Raw genomic sequence first — 27,373 nt, forward strand, 5'->3', positions numbered from 1 at the left:
TGCATTCGAGGTTTGTGGTATAATATTTCAATTAAAATTCCACGAGGCTTAGATCCCATTGTAGGTAATGAATACGAAATTGTAAGGAGTAGGATTGGCACTGATGAGGTTGTCCGTCTTGACCAAGAGAACTTGCTTCGTCACATTTATTTATCGTGGAGATGATCCGGCAGATACTTAACCAGTGGTCGAGGCGGACTGGCCGTGTCCGGGGCACGATAAACAACCTGATTTATGCCCCTCTCCCGCTGGGCGTAGAGTGGGAGGTGGGGTTATAAAGCGATCATCCCAGGTAGAAGTCCATTTACCTCTATGCCAGTCACATCTGCCAACCCCGATAACGAATTGATGACTCACCTGTTCAGGGGATTAAACGCGATAAGTCTTCGTTAACCTTGCCTTGTAGCTTCTGTGGCTCGACCCTGCCTCTTGTAGGTCGATCCTCGCTTTCTCTCTCTCTTTGGTCGATCTTGCCATTCGCTGATCGAGCTTTCTTCTTGCTGGTCAACCCTGACTCTCTGGCTGACTTTAAATCTATCTGGTCTATCCTACCTCTGGCTGCTTCTTGCTAATCCGAAGTCAGTTATAATTCGACAAATTTTCAGCTGCTGATGTAAGCCAATCGACCAACTTAAGCTAGACAGTCTAATATCTGTAAATGAGCCTAATACACTCATTTATACCTAAGAGCAATGTCCAACCTCTTAAATATCTGCACAGGTATTATCTTCATACTGATGCCTATATACAGATGTAGAAACAGTGTAACATTCAGCTCTATATTTGCACAGGTGAAGCTCAGCTGAACATTTGTAGGTACATTCATGTAAGCATAAATGCACCGAATATATATATATATATATATATATATATATATATATATATATATATATATATATATATATATATATATATACATTTTTTTTTTTTGCTTTGTCGCTGTTTCCCGCGTTTGCGAGGTAGCGCAAGGAAACAGACGAAAGAAATGGCCCAACCCACCCCCATACACATGTATATACATACGTCCACACACGCAAATATACATACCTACACAGCTTTCCATGGTTTACCCCAGACGCTTCACATGCCTTGATTCAATCCACTGACAGCACGTCAACCCCGGTATACCACATCGATCCAATTCACTCTATTCCTTGCCCTCCTTTCACCCTCCTGCATGTTCAGGCCCCGATCACACAAAATCTTTTTCACTCCATCTTTCCACCTCCAATTTGGTCTCCCTCTTCTCCTCGTTCCCTCCACCTCCGGCACATATATCCTCTTGGTCAATCTTTCCTCACTCATTCTCTCCATGTGACCAAACCATTTCAAAACACCCTCTTCTGCTCTCTCAACCACGCTCTTTTTATTTCCACACATCTCTCTTACCCTTACGTTACTTACTCGATCAAACCACCTCACACCACACATTGTCCTCAAACATCTCATTTCCAGCACATCCATCCTCCTGCGCACAACTCTATCCATAGCCCACGCTTCGCAACCATACAACATTGTTGGAACCACTATTCCTTCAAACATACCCATTTTTGCTTTCCGAGATAATGTTCTCGACTTCCACACATTCTTCAAGGCTCCCAGAATTTTCGCCCCCTCCCCCACCCTATGATCCACTTCCGCTTCCATGGTTCCATCCGCTGCCAGATCCACTCCCAGATATCTAAAACACTTCACTTCCTCCAGTTTTTCTCCATTCAAACTTACCTCCCAATTGACTTGACCCTCAACCCTACTGTACCTAATAACCTTGCTCTTATTCACATTTACTCTTAACTTTCTTCTTTCACACACTTTACCAAACTCAGTCACCAGCTTCTGCAGTTTCTCACATGAATCAGCCACCAGCGCTGTATCATCTGCGAACAGCAACTGACTCACTTCCCAAGCTCTCTCATCCCCAACAGACTTCATACTTGCCCCTCTTTCCAAAAGTCTTGCATTCACCTCCCTAACAACCCCATCCATAAACAAATTAAACAACCATGGAGACATCACACACCCCTGCGTGTCGTAGAAGGCGACTAAAAGGGGAGGAAGCGGGGGGCTGGAAATCCTCCCCTCTCAATTCTTTTTAATTTTCCAAAAGAAGGAACAGAGAAGGGGGCCAGGTGAGGATATTCCCTCAATGGCCCAGTCCTCTGTTCTTAACGCTACCTCGCTAACGCGGGAAATGGCGAATAGTTTGAAAAAAAAAATATATATATATGCATGTATATTCCTATGAGTCCACGGGGAAAATGAAACACGAAAAGTTCCCAAGTGTACTTACGTGTAATAATCACATCATCAGGGGAGACACAGGAGAGAAATATAACAGTCAGTTGGTATACATCGAAGAGACGAAGCTAGGACGCCATTTGGTAAACATGTAATTGTCCAAAACATACAACGAGCGTTCATAAACTTATCATTTTACAAATCTTATCAACAATAAAGTTATCTAATTTGTATAGACTATCACTAATATTAAGATTATAATTCTTTGTGTATCTAATAATGGAAGATTCAATGATATTTCTCTTGGTAATAGAGTTAGAGTTAATAACTGAGATGGCGTTACTCCAGTCAATACAATGATCATAGTTTTTAACATGATTAAACACGGCATTTGATTCTTGTCCCGTTCTTATGCTATATTTATGTTGCTTAAGTCTGACAGAAAGATCCTTACCAGTCTGACCAACATAAAATTTATCACAGTTTCCACAGGGCACTTTATAGATGCAACCAAGAGAATTTTCTGATGAATTCCTGATTAAGATATTCTTTATAGTATTATTGTTGCTAAAGGCAACATTTACATTAAAGGATTTAAGCAACATGAGAAGCAAAGTGAAATTATTATCAAAGGGTGAACTAAAAGATTCTTGGTGTCAATGGGAGGTTTGGGCTCAACTCTATAAAATGATTTCTTTGCTAACTTAAGGGATTTATCATTGAAAGATCTAGGGTACTTTAACTCAGATCCAATAGAATATATTTTCTCAAACTCATCATCAATAAACTTATCGCAATTTCTACATGACACTTTCTAGATGCATCCAGGAGAATTTTCTGGTGAGTTCCTGATTAAGATATTCTTTATAGTATTATTGTTGCTGCAGGCAACAATTACATTGAAGGATTTAAACAACATGGGAAGTAAAGTAGAATTATTATCAAAAGGGAGAACTAAAAGATTCTTGGTGTCAATGGAGGTTTGGGTTCAACTCTATAAAATGATTTCTTTGCCAGCTTAATGGATTTATCAATGAAAGATCTAGGGTACGTTAACTTAGATTCAATAGAATATATCTTCTCAAACTCATCATCAATAAACTCTGGACTGTAAATACGTAAAGCCTTAAGAAAAATAGATTGAAAAGATGATGATTTAATTCTGTCATGTTGAGATGAGTAATATTGGATATTTGAGCATACATTGGTAGGTTTTCTGTATATGCTAAACTCAAACTTGTTTCTTTGCCTATGGATCATGCAATCTAAAAATGGTAACATAGCATTATTTCATTTTCCTCAGTAAATTTGATGGAAGGTACTACATTGTTAATTAAGGGGAGAAATGTTTGTAAATTTTCATTTGCTGGCCAAACACAAAGAACGTCATCTACATACCTAAACCAAATTGCATTAGAAGGTAAAGAATTCCATATAAAGATCATTTAGTACAGGTGAAAGAGGGTTACCCATTGCCATACCATATTTTTGAGCATAATACTCTCCATTGAATTGAAATACACAGTCTTTTATACACAATTTTATCAAGTCAATAAAACCAGACTTTGAAACAGGTAAATGAATACTATCCAAAACATCAAACAGATATTCTAAAAGGTCATCAACTGGAAGTTTTGTGAAAAGTGAGGAAACGTCAAAACTAACAAATTTGAAATCAAAATTAACATTGATATCGTTATGCTTGTTAACTAAATCTACATTGTTCATGATATTAGAATTCGATATATTACCCACTAAAGGACTTAATAAAGAAACTAATCATTTTGTCAATTTATACGAAATGGAGCGTACTGAACTCACTATAGGTCTTGTTCGAAAATTTGGTTTATGTGCTCTGATAAGTGAATACATATATGGCAATGAAAGGGACAAAGATTACAAACTTTTGATAAGCAACAAAATTACTATAAAGAATATCTTAACCATGAACTCACCAGAAAATTCTCCTGGATGCATCTATGAAGTGTTATGTAGAAATTGTGATAAGTTTTATGTTCGGCAGACTGGTAAGGATCTATCTGTTAGACTTAAGCAACATGAATATAGTATAAGAACAGGACGAGCATCAAATGCCTTGTTTAATCACGTTAAAAACTATGATCATTGTATTGACTAGAGTAATGCCATCTCAGTATTAATTCTAACTTTAGTACCATGAGAAATATCATTAAATCTTCTATAATTGAATACACAAAGAAATATAACCTTACTATTAGTGAAGGTCTATACTAATTGGATAGCTTTATCGTTGATAAAATCTGTATACAATTCCCCTTCTTGTCCACATAATAAGTTTATGATACGCTCGCTGTCTGTCTTGGACAATCACTTGTTTACCGAATGGCATCCTAGCTACGTCTCTTCGTTGTATATCAACTGCCTTATACTTCTTTCTTCTATCTCCCCTGATGATGTGATTATTATATGAAAGTGCACTTGGGAGCTTATCGTGTTTCATTTTCCCCGTGGAAAGCTGAGAGTAAATGTGGATAAGAGCAAGATTATTAGGTACAGTGGGGTTGAAGAACAAGTCAACTGGGAGGTAAGTTTGAATGGAGAAAAACTGGAGGAAGTGAATTGTTTCAGATATCTGGGAGTGGATTTGGCAGCGGATGGAACCATGGAAGCGGAGTTGAGTCACAGGGTGGGGAAGGGGTAAAAGGTTCTGGGAGCGATGAAGAATGTGTGGAAGGCGAGAACGTTATCTCGGAAAGCAAAAATGGGTACGTTTGAAGGAATAGTGGTTCCAACAATGTTATATGTTTTTGAGGCGTGGGCTATAGATAGGGTTGTGCGGAGGAGGGTGGATGTGTTGGAAATGAGATGTTTGAGGACAATATGTGGTGTGAGGTGGTTTGATCGAGTAAGTAATGAAAGGGTAAAAGAGATGTGTGGTAATAAAAAGAGTATGGTTGAGAGAGCGGAAGAGGGTGTATTAAAATGGTTTGGCCACATGGAGAGAATGAGTAAGGAAAGATTGACAAAGAGGATATATGTGTCAGAGGTGGAGGGAACGAGAAGTGGGAAACCAAATTGGAGATGGAAGGATGGAGTGAAAAAGATTTTGGGAGATCGGGGTCTGAACATGCAGGAGGGTGAAAGACGTATAAGGAATAGAGTGAATTGAAACGATATAGTATACCGGGGTCGATGTGCTGTCAGTGGATTGAAGCAGGGCATGTGAAGCGTTTGGGGTAAACCATGGAAAGTTTTGTGGAAAGGGAGCTGTGGTTTCGGTGCATTATACATGACAGCTAGAGAGGGAGTGTGAATGAATGTGGCCTTGTTGTCTTTTCCTAGCGCTACCTCGCGCGCGTCTGGGGAAAGGGGTTATCATTTCATGTGTGGTGGGGTGGCGACGGAAATGAATAAATGCAGCAAGTATGAATTATGTACATGTGTATATATGTATATGTCTGTGTACGTATATATATGTATACGTTGATATATATATATATATATATATATATATATATATATATATATATATATATATATATATATATATATATATATATATATATATATCATGATGATACAGCGCTGGTGGCTGATTCATGTGAGAAAGTGCAGAAGCTGGTGACTGAGTTTGGTAAAGTGTGTGGAAGAAGAAAGTTAAGAGTAAATGTGAATAAGAGCAAGGTTATTAAGTACAGTAGGGTTGAGGGTCAAGTCAATTGGGAGGTGAGTTTGAATGGAGAAAAACTGGAGGAAGTGAAGTGTTTTAGATATCTGGGAGTGGATCTGGCAGCGGATGGAACCATGGAAGCGGAAGTGGATCATAGGGTGGGGGAGGGGGCGAAAATTCTGGGGGCCTTGAAGAATGTGTGGAAGTCGAGAACATTATCTCGGAAAGCAAAAATGGGTATGTTTGAAGGAATAGTGGTTCCAACAATGTTGTATGGTTGCGAGGCGTGGGCTATGGATAGAGTTGTGCGCAGTAGGATGGATGTGCTGGAAATGAGATGTTTGAGGACAATGTGTGGTGTGAGGTGGTTTGATCGAGTGAGTAACGTAAGGGTAAGAGAGATGTGTGGAAATAAAAAGAGCGTGGTTGAGAGAACAGAAGAGGGTGTTTTGAAGTGGTTTGGGCACATGGAGAGAATGAGTGAGGAAAGATTGACCAAGAGGATATATGTGTCGGAGGTGGAGGGAACGAGGAGAAGAGGGAGACCAAATTGTAGGTGGAAAGATGGAGTGAAAAAGATTTTGTGTGATCGGGGCCTGAACATGCAGGAGGGTGAAAGGAGGGCAAGGAATAGAGTGAATTGGAGCGATGTGGTATACCGGGGTTGACGTGCTGTCAGTGGATTGAATCAAGGCATGTGAAGCGTCTGGGGTAAACCATGGAAAGCTGTGTAGGTATGTATATTTGCGTGTGTGGACGTATGTATATACATGTGTATGGGGGGGGGGCCATTTCTTTCGTCTGTTTCCTTGCGCTACCTCGCAAACGCGGGAGACAGCGACAAAGTATAATAAAATAAAAAAAAAATAATATATATATATATATATATATATATATATATATATATATATATATATATATGTGTGTGTGTGTGTGTGTGTGTGTGTGTGTGTGTGTGTGTGTGTGTGTGGACGTGTATGTATATACACGTGTATGTGGGTGGGTTGGGCCATTCTTTCGTCTGTTTCCTTGTGCTACCTCCGTAACGCGGGAGACAGCGACAAAGTATAACTAATAAATAGGTAAAGAAAATATATACATATAGATAATTAGAAAACATATGGATCTTATTACTTTGCATTACAGGACCATTTTCGTAATTGTCCCTATTTCAGTGTATCTCATATAGAACAATTTTGATAAAAGCTTGGAAAGAAATCTGTTTCTCTCTCTCTCACACACACACACACACACACACACACACACACACACACACACATATACACACACATACATCCAATATGAGCATCTACTGTAGCCTGGCGTGTGTACGAACAATGTATAATGGCTCAATCTGTGGCAGTAATTGGTCGACTTGGGTTTGATGAACGGTGGAGCCACGGTGAACTGGCATGTGATTAGTGTGACCTAGGTTCCGTGGAACTCATGAAAAATGCACCGGATGAACTTTGCCCTCTGGAGAGGGCTCGAGTTGGTATAATTAAGTGTTCGCTGGATACGAGCGATCAGAAGATTCACATATATATATATATTTTTTTTTTTTTTTTTTTTTTTTCCAAAAGAAGGAACAGAGAATTGGGCCAGGTGAGGGTGTTCCCTCAAAGGCCCAGTCCTCTGTTCTTGGCGCTACCTCGCTGATGCGGGAAATGGCGAATAGTTTGAAAGAAAGAAATATATATATATATATATATATATATATATATATATATATATATATATATATATATATATATATATATATATATATATATATATTTACTATTCGCTATTTCCCGCATTAGCGAGGTAGCGTTAAGAACAGAGGACTGAGCCTTTGAGGGAACATCCTCACTTGGCCCCCTTCTCTGTTCCTTCTTTTGGAAAATGAAGTATATTCCTATGAGTCCACGGGGATAATAAAACACGATAAGTTCCCAAGTGCACTTTCGTGTAATAATTTCATCATCAGGGGAGACACAAGAGAGAAATATAACAGTCAGTTGATATACAAGAAAGAGACGTCGCTAGGACGCCTTTTGGTAAACATGGGCAATCGTATTTTTGCCAAATGGCGTCCTAGCTACGTCTCTTCGTTGTATATCAACTGACTTATAATTCTGTCTTGTGTCACCCCTGATGATGTGATTATTAAATGAATGAAAGTGCACTTGGGAACTTATCGTGTTCCATTTTCCCCGTGGATTCATAGGAGTATATATATATATATATATATATATATATATATATATATATATATATATATATATATATATATATATATATATATATATTCATCATGATCACAGTTTTCCGTGATGATAGTATGAAGGTGAAATCGTACTTCAGCATAAATTCATACAATTTATTTAACATGTAATTTCTATATACATGTGATGTTGCTTTCCAGTACAATGAAAGCATCAGTAAGACCTTAATAAATAGTAGGTCAAATCATGTAACAATTGGGAGTGTTTACGCAGTCAAATGCAAGGCATGTAAATATATTCATATAGGCCGGACAGGTAAAACTGTAACGGAGAGGTGTTATTGGCACCGTCATTCAGCACGCAGGGATGACCACAAAAATGCGATTGCTAAACATTGTAATGAAAATGATCACACCATAGATGTTGAAAATCCCGTTATTTCATACCCCTTTGCTTATCATGCCACACGCGATGTGACTGAATTTGTCATAATTGCATATACTAAGAACTTTAATAGTCCTCAGGCAATTTCAAAGCCCATCCTAACGTTAAACAAATCATTATGAGAGAATTTGCTTGGCTTCTGTCCTAAGGTTCGAGTTTTAAACGACTTGTCCTTAGCATTGCAGGTCATTCCGCTTGTGCCGAATATTTCTGTCGTTGGGGCATCGTCAGTGTGAGTTGGTTGTGTTGGCGTGAAGCTCACACGGCAACCCAACCCAAGTTTCATAAACGTGTTGAATGACTTTGCTGGGAAAAGTAGAGTCATTTCCTTTGAGATGATATTCGACCATGAGATTTTTCTGGATACTATACTGCACACAACATCCATGTGTCTATAATCATCGTGCCTGTAAGGTGGCTCTGATATAAGTTGCTGTATCATCTTATGACGAATTATCTTTGATCTGAGGTTCATGTTGGACGCGTTGGGAGCAGGTGACAGAGAGAAGACTCATCTCGTTGCGGAGGAAGTTGTGTTTTGAAAAAATAGAAATATATTCACACACACACACACACACACACACACACACACACACACACACACACACTGGCAATGAGTCAGCAAGGGCCATGTCGGAGTCGGACCCGCACGGGTTCGAATTCCACGAGCGGCAGGCGGCCCACACCTGACCTAAGTGTTCATCCTCTCCTCAGGGCTGATCGATAAATGGGTACCTAACTTGGGCTTAGGTGTGTTTGTGTGTGCACACACACGTACGGGTAAAGGCATGGAGCGCATGCAAGGTTATGAACCGGGTAATATGAAGTAAAATTCTCTCCCTTTTACCACAAACAGTAACCATAAATAGCAATAACACACACACACACACACACACACACACACACACACACACACACACACACACACACACACACACAAAAGCGTCGCTGACCATGATTCACATATGGGCACGTCCTGCTACGAATCCTTGGCGCGGCAGTCGGCTTACAGCCAATTCCAGCTGTTCATCCTCCCCTCGCGGCTTATCGATAATTGGGTATGTGGATTAAACATGATGAGAGGGGTGGGGAGCGTAAGCATACAAGTATGAAGACATACCACATATATATACATTTTTTCTGTTTTTTGCTTTGTCGCTGTCTCCCGCGTTTGCGAGGTAGCGCAAGGAAACAGACGAAAGAAATGGCCCAACCCACCCCCATACACATGTATATACATACGTCCACACACGCAAATATACATACCTACACAGCTTTCCATGGTTTACCCCAGACGCTTCACATGCCCTGATTCAATCCACTGACAGCACGTCAACCCCGGTATACCACATCGATCCAATTCACTCTATTCCTTGCCCTCCTTTCACCCTCCTGCATGTTCAGGCCCCGATCACACAAAATCTTTTTCACTCCATCTTTCCACCTCCAATTTGGTCTCCCACTTCTCCTCGTTCCCTCCACCTCCGACACATATATCCTCTTGGTCAATCTTTCCTCACTCATTCTCTCCATGTGCCCAAACCATTTCAAAACACCCTCTTCTGCTCTCTCAACCACGCTCTTTTAATTTCCACACATCTCTCTTACCCTTACGTTACTTACTCGATCAAACCACCTCACACCACACATTGTCCTCAAACATCTCATTTCCAGCACATCCACCCTCCTGCGCACAACTCTATCCATAGCCCACGCCTCGCAACCATACAACATTGTTGGAACCACTATTCCTTCAAACATACCCATTTTTGCTTTCCGAGATAATGTTCTCGACTTCCACACTTTCTTCAAGGCTCCCAGAATTTTCGCCCCCTCCCCCACCCTATATATATATATATATATATATATATATATATATATATATATATTTATATATATTTATATTTATATATATACAAGGTTAATAAACGGGGCAACATGGGTGTAAAATTCTCCCGTGACACACACACACACACACACACAACACACACACACACACACCGAACCACATCGGCAGCTCACACGGTTGTTTGGCAATAAACAACTGACACATTCCCGCACAGAGTCCTACTCAACTCCAGCCGCCCCAACACCACGGACCGCCGTTTGTCACCACAATCGACTTGTACTAATCCGAGCTCACACAGACAGTACAGACAGATAAAAGAACAGTCCCATACCTACCATTATGAATGTCATAAAGATCCATGGACATGTGCAAAGCAAAATAAGCAAACAATTCAATTTTCTGTAATTCAGGCGGTGTGTTATGTTAGCTACTGTATTATTGTAACCATTCACTTAATGTTCAACTAAATCCATAAAACATAAACCATAGTATTTACACTGCAAACTTTCCTGTATATCTGCCACTCTCATTATGTAAATGTAGCTCACTCACGTGCTTGTCCTAAGAGTGGAAATATCCAGCATCACTTTGATCCTAAGATCCCTTATGGTTAGTCGACTAATTACTATCATGGCTTCCCAGTTCTGAAGTATCTAATAAATCATGTGTGAATTTCCAGCCGAATGGTACCTAAATTCAACAAACCGTTATGAATATATTTATACACACACACACACACACACACACACACACACACTACACACACACACACACACACACACACAGCACACAGACACACACCGGCTTTTATGGTTAGCGTTACCGACCATGAATCATAACAGACCCGCCTGGGGTTTGGCTTACATTGACTCGATCCTGGACACAGCAGTCCGTCTATACGTAACCCAGGTGTTCATCCTTCCCTCTAAGATGGTTGATAAATGGTAACCTGAATAAGATGGGACGTGTGTGTGTGTGTGTGTGTGTGGGTGTGTGTGCAACGTAAGAGTAAAGACATGGTACATCTATACTAGGAAAACAGACGGGACAACAAGAGTGGTAAATATTCTCCCTATTACACAAACCGCAAACAAAGTGCCAGAATGCTTGACTACTGGAGTTATATACCATTATACAGTGTTTACTAGTACGTCTATCAATAACTTTCTACTTGTTCGGATTTTTAGCGGCAAAATATTTTTGTAAGCAAGCACCATCATTAATGGCTGTAAATGTAAAATACATTCCAAGGTATTTCTATCTACGCGTTTTTTGTTACCTCTAATACTTCTTCTAAATGTCCTTCCCAACTGAATTTCCAACCACCAGGACAGTGTACCAGATGTTGCGGATTAGAATTAACGTTGCTAATTTCTTTTTCATGTGTGCCAACAGCCGTCGCATCGCTACAAGGATGCAACATCAATACTGCTCGTCACAGCCAGTCACTGCCGCCTCCTCAGCTGAATGTAACGTGTTATGGTACTGCCATCTCGATGAAAGGAAGGAAAACAAAGTTACGTGACACTAACTTGTGGTTGAGGACGAGGATTAACGAAGTAAGTGCCATATTCGTCCACATATATGTCGGGCAACAGCAAGGACCAACGAGATAACATGGCAGTGCCATTTGGTGACAACAAGAATGGACGAGGCAAGTATCTCAACTACAAACATCTATGTCCAGTGACAGTACTGACAGACGGGGTTAGTGTATGTGAGCTAACATCGACGACTTCTAGACGGGAGAGGATATATATATATATATATATATATATATATATATATATATATATATATATATATATATATATATATATATATATATATATATATATATATATATATATCGGAAAGAATCACAATTTTGCGCGTGATCAAGATATTCTTATAAGTCAACGGGGAAAATGAAACACGATAAGTTCCCAAGTGCACTTTCGTGTAATAATCACATCATCCGGGGAGACACAAGAGAGAAATATAACAGTCAGTTGATATACATCGAAGAGACGAAGCTAGGACGCCATTTAGTAAACATGCGATTGTCCGCGGACTCATAAGAATATCTTGATCATGCGCAAAATTGTGATCCTTTTCAAGATATATATATATATATATATATATATAAATATATATATATATATATATATATATATATATATATATCTTTTTCGTTCATACTATTCGCCATTTCCCGCATTAGCGGGGTAGCGTTAAGAACAGAGGACTGGGCCTTTGAGGGAATATCCTCACCTGACCCCTTCTCTGTTCCTTCTTTTGGAAAATCAAAAAAAAAAAAAAAATGAGAGGGGAGGATTTTCAGCCCCGCGCTCCCTTCCCTTTTAGTCGCCTTCTACGACACGCAGGGAATACGTTGAAAGTATTCTTTCTCCCCTATCCCCAGGGATATATATATTTTTATTTTTATATATTATACTTTGTCGCTGTCTCCCGCGTTTGCGAGGTAGCGCAAGGAAACAGACGAAAGAAATGGCCCAACCCCCCCCCCCATACACATGTATATACATACGTCCACACACACAAATATACATACCTACACAGCTTTCCATGGTTTACCCCAGACGCTTCACATGCCTTGATTCAATCCACTGACAGCACGTCAACCCCTGTATACCACATCGCTCCAATTCACTCTATTCCTTGCCCTCCTTTCACCCTCCTGCATGTTCAGGCCCCGATCACACAAAATCCTTTTCACTCCATCTTTCCACCTCCAATTTGGTCTCCCTCTTCTCCTCGTTCCCTCCACCTCCGACACATATATCCTCTTGGTCAATCTTTCCTCACTCATTCTCTCCATGTGCCCAAACCATTTCAAAACACCCTCTTCTGCTCTCTCAACCACGCTCTTTTTATTTCCACACATCTCTCTTACCCTTACGTTACTTACTCGATCAAACCACCTCACACCACACATTGTCCTCAAACATCTCATTTCCAGCACATCCATCCTCCTGCGCACAACTCTATCCATAGCCCACGCCTCGCAACCATACAACATTGTTGGAACCACTATTCCTTCAAACATACCCATTTTTGCTTTCCGAGATAATGTTCTCGACTTCCACACATTTTTCAAGGCTCCCAGGATTTTCGCCCCCTCCCCCACCCTATGATCCACTTCCGCTTCCATGGTTCCATCCGCTGACAGATCCATATATATATATATATATATATATATATATATATATATATATATATATATATATATATATATATATATATATATATATGCCACTGCTAACAGCGACGTAGCTAAATATGAAGCAAGCAGAAGGTAATAAACATGTGGTAAGAAGCATTCACATCCCGGCTGAAGGTTAGTACAGCAACCCTTCATTAGAAGGCTTTCATTTACCGAGGCTGCTCCGGGACCCTTCTTATAAGGCACCTGCACCTTCAAGGCTGTGATCCACAGGGAGTCTGGGTAAAGTGGACTCCTTTGAGGCGTAGCAGGTCCTCGACAACGCTGTACTCCTTTCCGTCCACTGGTAGTGGCTCAGCCTTGCTGTAGGTGACTTGCCTCTGGCGTTGCAGCCACCTTCCTATGGATTCGTGGGACATCATGATACATACGCTCAAAGCATTACTACATCTGTCCTCTTTTAAAAGTTAATACTTCTCCAGTAAAGATGGTGAACATCATTTTTAGTAACCCTACATCTTGTAACCCTTTATGGAGAGAATTACAATTAGCATTTTTGTAAAATGTCCTTTATATACCGTATTTTACACAGGAACAAACAAATTATGCACTTTCCAACCAAAACATGATCAAAGGTACCATGGAACATTGTTGTTGCTCCAGTGATGACGTCAGAGTGATGAAATGATTTGCATAATAACACATCAGTTCTAACTCATTATCTCTACGCTGGCAAAACTAATGCAGGTAATGACCTTTTGACGACATCGCTTTTACCGTATATGAGGTTATGGTTAAACCTGTTAATATATCAAAAATATATTGTCCTAAGGGATGTACACATGACTTATATATGATTTAATACAGCAATACTGAAACCTAGGCTCAGTCTCAACTTGCAACGCAGACACCGGCTCATCGTTGTCGAAGTTCTAACAGCCATACGGACCTGAGCACACGGGAAATGATTTTCAGTCGAGAGCATTGTGCATTTAGACAGTCTGATTTCCTGCAGCTGTATATTCCAGGCTCACCACATTAGGTGCTACGTTCACGTCAGCCGTTGATAGCTTAAAGATCTCATGCTCACGGCCACGCCAGCCGCTCCGGTGGGTCCAGTTGGATGGCAAAACAAGGACATCCATGTCACAGCTGCCTGGAAAGGGTTAATCCTTCAGGAAAAGAAAACCTTCATTTTTCCTCTCCCGAACCGGAGACAGTGAGAGGTCCTAGTCAGGTCTGGCAAAGCCTGGATTACTCCAACTGTTTTCATAAAAGAGGTTCAACCAACAAACTTGTTGACACTATCACGACTCGTCAATGTGTCGAATCCTATTAGAGCCGATTACCTGTCTAGCATTGGTAAATGATGACGCTCTCCACTATTTGTGGTTGGAGTGCCCTTAATATGTGCTGGGCGAGGTATATTGCTGTCGATGGAGTATGAATTAAAGTTTATGCAATGAGAAAATTCAAAATGCTATCACCAGCAAATAATGTGATTGTCGTATGTGCAATGATATGACCGCAGTGTGTCTAATTGGTCAACAGTGATTAACCTTTGTAAGTCTGTCGTATTATATGGATTCTGGGGTCAAAAACAATACCCGTTGATGCCAATTACGTCCACCAACATCCATATACACCCAACTAATCAGCTAACAGTGTATGGTTGGTAGGTTAGCATTACCATCCAGAAAAAACAACTGGTTGTATATCATTTCGTCAAAACAAAAGAGAAAAACTATATTGGTACTGGTGTACATGGAGATGGTGGCGTCTGCAACCAGCTATCGATTTATTCTTTCCCTTTTTCCCGGTGAGCGTTACGCACCAGACTACCCACAGCAGAGCAAGTAGAGGCATACACACGACCGTCCATCATTAAGCACAGGAGATGATAAAGACAAAGAGAAGTATCAATCATTTTGCCGGTATGTCGTCACTAGTGGGTCAAACGATAATATGCCACTATTGTTGATTTCTCCTTACGACACTTTATCACTACGTCTAAGGATTTTTCCCTATACGAGAAGTTCTGTAGATACTCAGATTCGCACAGATAACACTTATGATGAATAAAAAGATGCATTTTGATTGCACCAAGACTACAAGGGGTTGCTGGAGCCTTGAAGTCCAGGGAAAGTGTAAGGTTGAAATATTCAAACACATTAACCTAAACTACTCCCCCCCCCCCCCCCCCCCACGAACCTCAACGTAACCGAGAGGGGGGCTGACGGTGGTTGGAAAATATCAAACGAGAGATCTGATAAATGAAGTGGTGAGAGCATTAGCATAATACTGTCTGGCCCAACTGTGTCGACGTATTTGTTGGCAAAAATAATTGACTTAAAATAACAAAGCGAATATAATGAATAATTCCAACAATATTTACACACACACACACACACACACGCACACACACACACACACACATATATATATATATATATATATATATATATATATATATATATATATATATATATATATATATAAAAAACGAGAGGGGAGGATTTTTTTTTTTTTTTTCTTTTTCCAAAAGAAGGAACAGAGAAGAGGTCCAGGTGAGGATATTCCCTCAAAGGCCCAGTCCTCTGTTCTTAACGCTACCTCGCTATCGCGGGAAATAGCGAATAGTATGAAAAAAAAAAAAAGAATATATATATATATATATATATATATATATATATATATATATATATATATATATATATATATATATATATATATATATTCGTCATTTCCCGCATCTGGGAGGTAGCGTTGAGAACAGAGGACGGAGCTTTAAAGGGGATATCCTCACCTGGCCCCGTTCTCTGTTCCTTTCTTTGAAAGAGTAAAAAACGGGAGGGGTGGATTTCCAGCCTATTCCCCTCTCCCCACTCCCTCCCCCTTTCGTCGCCTTCTACGACATGCACGGAATACGTGGGAAGTACTCTCTCTCTTCTATCCCCAGGGATATATATATATATATATATATATATATATATATATATATATATATATATATATATATATATATATATATATATATATATATATATACATATATATACATATATATATATATATATATATATATATATATATATATATATATATATATATATATATATATATGTATATATATATATATATATATGTATATATATATATATATATATATATATATATATATATATATATATATATATATATATATATATACGTATAACATACAAACCTCCAACAGCCAGGATCGAACCCGGGACCCCTGAGTAACAGGCGGGAATGCTATGACCACATAGCGGTAGCATTAAGGGTCATTAAGGGTCCCATGTTCGATCCTGGCTGTTGGAGGTTTGTATGTTCTATTAAGGTGCGCGTTCCTATGCACTTTGTTCGTATATATATATATATATATATATATATATATATATATATATATATATATATATATATATATATATATATATTCTTTTTTTTTCTCGTGGTACTGGAGTTAGAGTTGATAACTGAGAATGCATTACTCCAGTCAATACAATGATCATAGTCTTGAACATAATTAAACAAGGCATTTAAATCTTGTCCTGTTCTTATACTATACTTATGTTGCTTAAGTCTAACAGAAAGATCCTTAACAGTCTGCCCAACATAAAACTTATCACAATTTGTACATGGTACTTTATTGATACATCCAGGAGAATTTTCTGGTGAGTTCCTGTTTAACATATTCTTTATAGTATTATTGTTGCTGAAAGTAACATTCACATTTAAGAATTTAAGCATCATGGGAAGTGAAGTAAAATTTTTATCAAAACTGAGAATTAAAAGATTCTTGGTGTGAATGGGAAGTTTGGGCTCAACTCTATAACATGATTTCTTTGCTAACTTAAGGGATTTATCAATGAAAGATCTAGGGTACTTTAACTTAGATCCAGTAGAATATATCTTCTCAAACTCATCATCAATAAACTCTGGACTGCAAATACGTAATGGCCTAAGGAATGTATATATATATATATATATATATATATATATATATATATATATATATATATATACATATATATAAAAACTCATGTGAGGGTTGGGTTGGAAGTTCAAGTAAGGGATGTGATCATTAAGGGCCAGGGTCAGGTCATGGTACAGGTGATAAACTTGTACATGCTGACAATGCTTTTGATTATGAAAGGTGATTATTGATACATGTGTAGGCACATGATGAGACTCTAAGTAAAGCTGTTGTAAATCATGCTGGATTCCATGATATTTCTATCTACAACACAGTGACAAGACACTATTCTCTGAGCGTTGTTCCATGTTCCAGTCATGAGTTTTTTCATGTTCCAGTCATGAGCATTGTTCCATGTTCCAGTCATGAGCGTTGTTCCATGTTCCAGTCATGAGTTTTTTCATGTTCCAGTCATGAGCATTGTTCCATGTTCCAGTTATAAGTTGTTCCATGTTCCAGTCATGAGCATTGTTCCATGTTCCAGTTATGAGTTGTTCCATGTTCCAGTTATAAGTTGTTCCATGTTCCAGTCATGAGCATTGTTCTATGTTCCAGTCATGAGTTGTTCCATGCTCCAGTCATGAGCATTGTTCTATGTTCCAGTCATGAGTTGTTCCATGCTCCAGTCATGAGCATTGTTCTATGTTCCAGTCATGAGCATTGTTCTATGTTCCAGTCATGAGTTGTTCCATGCTCCAGTCATGAGCATTGTTCTATGTTCCAGTCATGAGTTTTTCCATGTTCCAGTCATGAGCATTGTTCTATGTTCCAGTCATGAGTTGTTCCATGCTCCAGTCATGAGCATTGTTCTATGTTCCAGTCATGAGTTGTTCCATGTTCCAGTCATGAGCATTGTTCTATGTTCCAGTCATGAGTTGTTCCATGTTCCAGTCATGAGCGTTGTTCCATGTTCCAGTCATGAGTTTTTCCATGTTCCAGTCATGAGTTTTTCCATGTTCCAGTCATGAGCATTGTTCTATGTTCTAGTCACTAGGGTGGCTGAAGTCTCGCATGTACAGGAATAGAGCACTTGATTCGTGTCCAGCAAGAACACTATACTGATGCTGTCTTGTTCTTGAATTTAGTTCTTTACCGCGATGTCCCAAATCACACTTTATTAGACTCCTTATATGGGATCCGGTTAAGAAATCCATTTGAATTTTCAGGCGAGATATTTCAAGTATTCAATTTTAGAAAAACTACAAATGTCGGCTCATATACAAACTGTTGCTCAGCTCACCAAGATGAAGTATAACAATCCGTGTCCATCTCAACGTTACTTTGTCTGTACAGCAAATTTTATGAAATTTCATCGTTCTTAAAGTACTCCAAGATCTCCAATGACAAATTCTTGTATAGTGAAAGAAGGATGTTTTTCACTTTAAAAGCATATATATATATATATATATATATATATATATATATATATATATATATATATATATATAGAGAGAGAGAGAGAGAGAGAGATATATATATTATCCCTGAGGATAGGGGAGAAAGAATACTTCCCACGTATTCCCTGCGTGTCGTGGAAGGCGACTGAAAGGGGAGGGAGCGGAGGGCTGGAAATCCTCCCCTCTTGTTTTTTTTGTTTTTTTTAATTTTCCAAAAGAAGGAACAGAGAAGGGGGCCAGGTGAGGATATTCCCTCAGAGGCCCAGTCCTCTATTCTTAACGCTACCTTGCTAACGCGGGAAATGGAGAGTAGTTTGAAAGAAAGAAAAGAAAGATATATATATATATATATATATATATATATATATATATATATATATATATATATATATATATATATATATATATATATATATTGTATCAGTAACAGCGCAACAAAAACGTTCGCACCATAAACACAGGTACTGACACGAGTCATCGACAGAACCTTTACTTTAAACTGGTTCTGAAGTCCACAAGATAAACTTCGGCTAATGGAGATTTAACAAGACAACCAAATGAACTGAACGTTTTGCTAAGATATGTCCAGATACCTTAATCACATAATGACATTTATTTTGGTTATATATATATATATATATATATATATATATATATATATATATATATATATATATATATATATATATATATATATGTATCAGATTGGGGAATAGTAGTGTGGTTTCAGAAGCGATAGAGTATCTGGGGATCAAGTGTTTGCTCTGAAGAATGTATGAGAGAAATACTTAGAAAAACAGATGGATTTGTATGTACCATTTATGGATCTGGAGAAAGCAGAGGATAGGGTTGATAGAGATGCTTTGTGGAAGGTATCAAGAGTATATTGTGTGGGAGGTAAGTTGTTAGAAGCAGTGAAAAGGTTTTATCTAGGATGTAAGGCACGTGTGCGAGTAGCAAGAGAGGAGAGTGATTGATTCCCGGTGAATGTCGGTTTGTGGCAGGGGTGTGATGTCCCCATGGTTGTTTAATTTGTTTATGGATGGGATGGTTAGGGATATAAATGCAAGAGTTTTGGAGACTGGGACGAGTATGCAATCTGCTGTGGATGAGAGGGCTTGGGAAGTGAGTCAGTTGTTGTTCGCCGATGATACAGCTCTGGTGGCTGATTCGGGTGAGAAACTGCAAAGGTTGGTGACTGAGTTCGGAAAAGTGTATGAAAGGAGAGAGTTGAGAGTAAATATGAATAAGAGCAAGGTTAGTAGGTTCAGTAGGTTTGAGGGACAAGTTAATTGGCATGTAAGTGTGAATGGAAAAAACTGGAGGAAGTGAAGTGTTTTAGATATCTGGGAGTGAACGAAGCAGCGGATGGAACCATGGAAACGGAAGTGAGTCACATGGTGGGGGAGGGGTTGAAGAATGTGTGGAAGGCGAGAACGTTATCTCGGAGACCAAAAATGGGTATGTTTGAAGGAATAGTAGTCCCAACAAAGTTATATGGTTGCGAGGCATGGGCTACTAGATAGGGTTATGCGAAGAAGGGGGAATGTGTTAGAAATAAAATGTTTGAGGACAATATGTGGTGTGAGGTAGTTTGATCGAGTAAGTAATGAAAGGGTAAGAGAGATGTGTGGAAATAAAAAGTTTGGTTGAGAGAGCAGAAGAGGGTGTGTTGAAATTGTTTGGACATATGGAGAGAACAAGTGAGGAAAGATTGACAAAGAGGATATATGTCAGAGGAGGGGGGAACAAGAAGAGAGAAATCAAACTGGAGGTGGAGTTATGAAGTGAAAAGGATTTTTAGCGATCGGCGGCTGAACATACAGGAGGGTGAAAGGCGTGCAAGAAACAGAATGAATTGAAACGATCCAGGGCATGTGAAGCATCTTAGATAGACCATGGAAAGGTCTGTGGGGCCTTGATGTGGAAAGGGAGCAGTGGTTTCGGTGCATTACACATGACAACTAGAAACTGAGTGTGAACGAATGTGGCCTTTTTTGTCTGTTTTTCCCAGCGCTACCTCGCTGAAGCGGGGGATAGCAATGCTATTTCCTGTGTGGCGGGGTAGCGGCACGGAATGAATGAAATCAAGCTAGAATTGATATGTGCATGTGTATATATATATATATATATATATATATATATATATATATATATATATATATATATATATATATATATGTCTGTGTATGTGTGTGTATATGTATGTATATGTTGATATGTATATGTATGTATACATGCGTGTTTGGGTGTATGGAAAACATGCGATTGTACAAGAGAAGACAATCGCACGTTTACCAAATGGTGTCCTAGCTTCGTCTCTTCGATGTATATCAACTGACTGTTATATTTCTCTCTTCTGTACCCCTGATGATGTGATTATTACACGAAAGTGCACTTGGGAACTTATCGTGTTTCATTTTCTCCGTGGACTCATTTTTTTTTTTTTTTGCTTTGTCGCTGTCTCCCGCGTTTGCGAGGTAGCGCAAGGAAACAGACGAAAGAAATGGCCCAACCCACCCCAATACACATGTATATACATACGTCCACACACGCAAATATACATACCTACACAGCTTTCCATGGTTTACCCCAGACGCTTCACATGTCCTGATTCAATCCACTGACAGCACGTCAACCCCGGTATACCACATCGATCCAATTCACTCTATTCCTTGCCCTCCTTTCACCCTCCTGCATGTTCAGGCCCCGATCACACAAAATCTTTTTCACTCCATCCTTCCACTTCCAATTTGGTCTCCCACTTCTCCTCGTTCCCTCCACCTCCGACACATATATCCTCTTGGTCAATCTTTCCTCACTCATTCTCTCCATGTGCCCAAACCATTTCAAAACACCCTCTTCTGCTCTATCAACCACGCTCTTTTTTATTTCCACACATCTCTCTTACCCTTACGTTACTTACTCGATCAAACCACCTCACACCACACATTGTCCTTAAACATCTCATTTCCAGCACATCCATCCTCCTGCGCACAACTCTATCCATAGCCCACGCCCCGCAACCATACAACATTGTTGGAACCACTATTCCTTCAAACATACCCATTTTTGCTTTCCGAGATAATGTTCTCGACTTCCACACATTCTTCAAGGCTCCCAGGATTTTCGCCCCCTCCCCCACCCTATGATCCACTTCCGCTTCCATGGTTCCATCCGCTGCCAGATCCACTCCCAGATATCTAAAACACTTTACTTCCTCCAGTTTTTCTCCATTCAAACTTACCTCCCCATTGACTTGACCCTCAACCCTACTGTACCTAATAACCTTGCTCTTATTCACATTTACTCTTAACTTTCTTCTTTCACACACTTTACCAAACTCAGTCACCAGATTCTGCAGTTTCTCACATGAATCAGCCACCAGCGATGTATCATCAGCGAACAACAACTGACTCATTTCCCAAGCTCTCTCATCCACAACAGACTTCATACTTGCCCCTCTTTCCAAAACTCTTGCATTTACCTCCCTAACAACCCCATCCATAAACAAATCAAACAACCATGGAGACATCACACACCCCTACCGCAAACCTACATTCACTGAGACTCATATATATATATATATATATATATATATATATATATATATATATATATATATATATATATATATATATATATATAAAATGTGTGCAGCTTTCGCGTATGCCTTATCTACGTGTTGGCTTTATCTTTTCGTGTCGTTTTTCATGCTCTCCGGCATTTCGTGACAGGTGATTTGCGTCAGGATTTTCATTGTTCTTTTATTGTACGATTGTTTCATACACATTCTTTGTACACCACACACACACACACACACACACACACACACACATACGTACATCACACACACACACACACACACACACACACACACACACACACACACACACACACACACACACACACACACACACACACACACACACATACACACACACACACACACACTGGGAAACGAGGAAAAATGAAATGCCCGCATGTATGTAGGTTTGAAGTATGTGACTTTTAGGTGTTCCATTTTACGTAATATTTCTGCTGTCGTTATGAGAAATTCATAATCTGTGCCAGAATGTTGGGCAGATCTATGATTCCTGTTTTAATCTGTGTATGTTTTGTGGGATCTTGACGCAAGGGGTCTTAACCTGTTGTGTGTCTGGACCACTGAGAGATACTTGCTGTGTCTGTGGAACACCTTCAGCATGTATCCAATATCATATCGTGCCTGAAAATCCCAATCAAAGACACATGATAAACCCGCAGACGCTTGTGAGAGATAGTCTTGATGCTAGAATTGATTTGTTTATATATCGAATAATTTCTCTTCTTCCATGGACCACGGGGAAATTGACTATGGACCACTAGTGTTCCACGGAGCAGATGCAAGAACCCTTGTTCTAACTGCAAATGCAAATGGGAACGACTAAAGAGGAACATCTGATGGCAAAATCCTCATCATATTCGTGGTTTACTACACGAATGAAACGGAATTTATTCAGAATAATTTATCATCAGAACACATTATCATTATCATGAATAAATTAGAAACAACAAAAGCTCAATTCCTTGAGCGTTATTTAACTCAGAAAATACTTAGAAAATTAAATAATGTTGTGTGTCCTCACGCAAATTTCTTGGTCTCACAAGGCTACTTGATAGACAGCATTATTTCTTTGGTTCTTTTCTGCCAAATGGATACTCCAGATACCGTAAGAGGCGCCTAATTCCAGTAGAAAGTCCAGATTAACGTAGTACACAATCCCGACGCTAGATGGCATCCGGATCACGTTAACCGAACGGGAAGAGAAGCAAATAATACGTTAACGAAAGCGAAATTAACCTATCACAAATAATACATTTATCGGTATCGAAAGATTTTTCTGATTAATGGAAACGTGATTCTCAGGTTAGGTCTGACTCAGCTCAGACAACAATCTGATTTACGAACAAAAAAATCCCATCATAGGTTGTGTACCTACAGTATATGTTATATAAATGATACACCCAGCCACTCACTGCCTGCCACCACTGTACTCTCCAAACAGAACGCCCCGCCGTGTCACTCCGTGTCAGCTTGTTCTACAAACAACACACCCGACTGTTCACTGCCTACAGTCATCTGACGCAAACAACGCATTCTGCTATCCACTTTCTGCTGCCACATTTTACAAACAACACACCTCGTCATTCTTTGTCCCTCGCCGTATTCTATAAACAATACATCTCGTCATTCTTTGTCTGTCGCCATACTCTACAAACAATTTACCTCTTCATTCTTGTCGACGTGTTCTACAAACAACACACCTCCTTATGCTTTGTCTGTTGCCGCATTCTGCAAACAAAACACCTAGTGATACTTCGTCTGTCGCCTTATACTACAAAAAACACCCCACTTTATTCTCTATCTGCCACCGTATTGCAGAAACAGCAAACCTCGCCATTCTTTGTCTACCTACCGTATTCTACAAACTGAACGCCTTGTTACTTACCACTTTCGGCAAACAACACACCTCGTCATTCTCTGTCTATTGCTATATTCTGCAAACAACAAACCTTGTCTGTCTAACGCCATATTCTGCAAACAACAAACCTTGTCTGTCTAACGCCATATTCTGCAAACAACAAACCTTTGTCTGTCTAACGCCATATTCTGCAAACAACAAACCTTGTCTGTCTAACGCCATATTCTGCAAACAACACACCTTGTCTGTCGTTCGCCATATTCTGCAAACAACAAACCTTGTCTGTCTAACGCCATATTCTACAAACAACACACCTTTGTCTGTCGTTCGCCATATTCTCCACACAACACGTCCCGCCGTCTGCCACCATTATCTTGCGCTGAGCAAGAGAGTGATTCACGTGTGACAGGTATATCGAGCCGGGGTCAAACAGGCCGGTGTTTTAAACTGGCCCGCAAACTACATAGCCTCGTAAAGACTTATAATTACCTCCACTCCTTCGTTTGATTGTCGCTCAGGATAACAGTTATCTTCGCAAAAGCTGTTATCAAAACTATTGCTTGAATATATTTGCCTAAATAGCGACCTCGTCCTCAAATACGAGCGTTTAGTCCGGTGGAGCCAGATTAGCACGGCGTATTACTCGTTGCTTTATTGGATGGTGACCCTCGTTCGCCAGAGCACTTGCCTCCCAGCTATAGATTTTTCTTCTCAATTATCAGAGAGAGAGAGACTTTTACCTTTTATGGATCATGGGTCTCTCTCTCTCTCTCTCTCTCTCTCTCTCTCTCTCTCTCTCTCTCTCTCTCTTGGTTCCTATCTTTTTCTTATTTTTTTTGTTTGGAGCATTTAGGTCGGTTGCTGAGTGCATGAGTACTTTCATCGTTAGATTCATGTTGTTTTGTAATCAACTTCCAGCTTACGAAGGAGTTTTGGTTGTATGTGTGTGTGTGTGGGGGGGGGGGGGGGGCTACACAGAGAGATAGATAGAATACCATCTTTGAGTAAAGTCTGAGGAGAGTATACGAATACTTTGATTTTTTTTTCCTGTGACTTTGAACCTTACCAAAATAACGTTCACATCATAAAACTTCGTTTATCATAAATGGTGTGTATTACTTGTATTACTTGTTAAGAATCGATGATGCAAACTGCATTGATAAAGCTGTCTGCTCGCCCGTCCTTGGAAGAATTTGATAAACCATGAGCCAGGGTCGTTAAGAGACTGAAAAGCAGTCTTCCCTGAAGGTTCCACAGTCTCTGAACGACGTGGAACAAAAGGGTATTGTTTGGTTCCAGTTTTCGTACTCTCCTGCTATCAGCTGAAGTCTGAAATACCACGTAGACCAAGTGAGTTCCTCCGCAAACTTATATGAACTAAGACCGAATCTCATGTGTAATCGCACACCAGGTGACTGCTCCTCTTCCAACCACATGATGTTACACCGTGAGATCGTTTACCATTTCATCCAGTCTGGTAACAATTGTTGGAGTTTCTTTACTACTGGACAGTTAGCAGAAGCACATCTGTTTAAGACTATCATCAACATTCCAGTGCCTGGCGTACCGCTCACCAGGACTTTTATCTCAAGAAATGTCTCTCACATCGGTCGGTCACTTCACTACTATAGATAGGTCGTTCTCCGAGCAGGGTTCCCTTACATCTTGTTACTAGGTCCTTCCTCTTGCGAGCTGTAGTCTGGCCTGGTATAGGTGAGGCCGTCCTCTCCACACTTGGTTTGTCCCAGTTGTCCTTCCTGTTTCCCCGGATGAATTAGCAATAATCCCGAGCACTGAAGTTAGGACCATGTTCACAGGTAGAGCACCGGGTGGGCCTCCTACATCATTTCATGAACCAGTTTACTTAAGGCTGCAGTGTAAGAAATTGAAGAAGAAGAAAAAGAAAAGAGAACCAGAAATACAACAACGATATGCGAAGCAATGTGGGTCCCAAACCACCTAATTTAACACGAAGGGTTGTTTGCTTCCACAGGCAGTCATCTAAATGGAGATTCAAGGTCTCCTCCAGGGAAACTTCAATGTTACGTCAGATTAACCGAGTCTGTTGCTACGGGGGAAGGTAAGGCCCTTGTAAAGTATATTATTCTTGGTAAGCCTAAACAACTGATATGAAGCAAAGGGACGTTCTAGGCACTGAAGTTTTCATTTATCATTTTTAAATCTTACCTTTGCATCCAAAGTGACATGAATGGTATTGAAACCTAAGAACGCACCGAACAGAACTCCGTCGTCATGGTTAATGACTAAAGGTTTTGCTAATACAACAGATTACTTCTTTTGCAGCCTTTAGGATAGAGGTTAGAATAGTAATGAAATGAAATCACGAGTCCCCAGGCTCACAAGAGCACAATCATGAGACAGGGACTCTTCAGTACCAAGAGCCAAGTTGCCATCATCTAAGAATCAAATGTTTAGATCACCAGACAAAACCTGATTTCAATCCTCGGTGAAGGGGCTGAAAAATGGGTTAACTTGTCCACGCCTGACCTACCGCATCCTTACGTGTGTCTAGACCATGATTATCTGGTAATGTTTATTATCATACTTAGCTAAAACTTCAGTTATGAATATACCTTCTTTAAGATCCAAAGATTTTACATTTCTGATGATACAAGATTTAATTATCAGGTTTTCAGTGCACGCTTTCTTGTCATCTGCCCCATTCATCCATAACAATTATATGACTCATACTTTTTTGTATCTTTTTTAAAAGCATTTTTCCTTTATATCATACTATGCATTGTAGTTGCTCTGTTCCTATATCTCTTGAAGAACTGTTTACTGTCCACGTCATGGATTTGTTTACAAAACTTTAAAGGCTGTGTTTAGGTCACCTCACACTCTCCTCTCTTCCAAGATGGGCAAATCTAACGACTACAGTTTGCTGTATATTTCTTCATCCACGTACTTGAAAAGTACTGTGATATTTGCCAGAGGACA

Source organism: Panulirus ornatus, chromosome 38 (genome assembly GCF_036320965.1).
Source record: "Panulirus ornatus isolate Po-2019 chromosome 38, ASM3632096v1, whole genome shotgun sequence".
Classification (NCBI taxonomy): Eukaryota; Metazoa; Arthropoda; class Malacostraca; order Decapoda; family Palinuridae; genus Panulirus; species Panulirus ornatus.